General features: G+C 30.0%; 1 pseudogene; it reads left to right on the top strand.

Moving 5' to 3' along the window:
• Positions 1 to 911: 911 nt before the first annotated feature.
• Positions 912 to 988, top strand: LOC115803870 (U4 spliceosomal RNA; annotated as a pseudogene).
• Positions 989 to 1362: the final 374 nt, after the last annotated feature.

Raw genomic sequence — 1362 nt, 5'->3', positions numbered from 1 at the left:
TCAACATTATTAGTCACTCAAAAAATTAAAATCACAATGAGATATCACTATACAACCATCAGAGAAAATAGTGACAACATCAAATGCTGACAAGGATGCAGAGGAGGTGGACTAATGCATTGCTGGTGGAAACGTAAAATGGTACGAACACTTTGAAAAAGAAATAACATGCAACTACCATACAACCTAGCAATTGCATTCCTGGGGATTTATCCCAGAGAAATGAAGATTATGTTCACCCAAAAACCTATACACAAATGCTCATAGCAGCTTTATAGCTCAAAACTGGAAACAACCCAAATGTCCTTCAAAAGGTGAACGGTTAAGCAAACTGTGGTTTATTTACCATGGAATACTACTCAGCAATAAAAAGGATCAAACTACTGATACAACATTTTGGATGAATCTCCATAGACTTAAGATGAATGAAAAAAAAAAGTCAATCCCAAAAGGTTACATATTATATGACTCCATTTATATAACAGTCTTGAAATGACAAAATTACAGAAATTATAGTAGTTGCTAAGAGTTAACAGTGCTGAGCGAGATAGAAGTGGGTATGTATATAAAAGGGCAACCTGAGAGATTCTCGTGGTGATGAAAATGATCTGTATATTGAGTGTATCAATGTCAATATCCTGGTTGTGGTACTGTACTATAGTTTTGCAAGATATTATCACTGGGTCAAACTTGGCAAAGTATATACATGGGAGATCTCTCCATATTATTTCTTACAAACGCAGGTGAATCTACAACTACTGCAAAATTTTAAAGTTTAATTAAAATAAAACAAGATCAAAATTTTGGAAAAAAAATCTGTGATGTTCTAGAATATTTCATAGTAGTGAAGACTTCTATTACTAAATTTAAAAAGAAGTGTTAATAAATAAGGCACGTAATTCAAGATTTTCAACTTTATGCAGTGGCAGTATTATAGCCAATGAGGTTTATCTGAGGCACAATTATTGATAATTGAAAAGAATTTTTGGGTAATAAAACAATAAAACAAACTTAAGAAACAGGAGACATTAAAAATAAGCATAAAAATAATGAATAAGTAACTATAGGAACTGTTGAATTAACTTTTGTAGATATAAGGAAAAAAATTATAATAAAATGGACAAATTTCAGTAACAAAAGTTACTAAAGATACAAATTTAAAGATTAGAAAGGAGAAAATGGATTTTTTTTAAAAAACAGAGACAATTAAAATAGAAAATACACAAGAAAATACATAAGATTACATTTCAACCAAAATTTGAAAAAGTTGATAAAACACAAATTGCCTGGGAAAATACAAGCAAAATTAACTTAAGAAACAAAAATTTGAAATGCATTTTCAGCTATAAGTGGTGCACAGTA

The sequence above is a fragment of the Delphinapterus leucas genome, chromosome 6 (assembly GCF_059928025.1).
Source record: "Delphinapterus leucas isolate spDelLeu-1000000601 "Yukka" chromosome 6, BTC_Dleu_Yukka2, whole genome shotgun sequence".
In the NCBI taxonomy this organism is placed as follows: Eukaryota; Metazoa; Chordata; class Mammalia; order Artiodactyla; family Monodontidae; genus Delphinapterus; species Delphinapterus leucas.
Note: the sequence above shows the minus strand (reverse complement) of the source record. Positions and strands in the feature narration are given on the sequence as shown.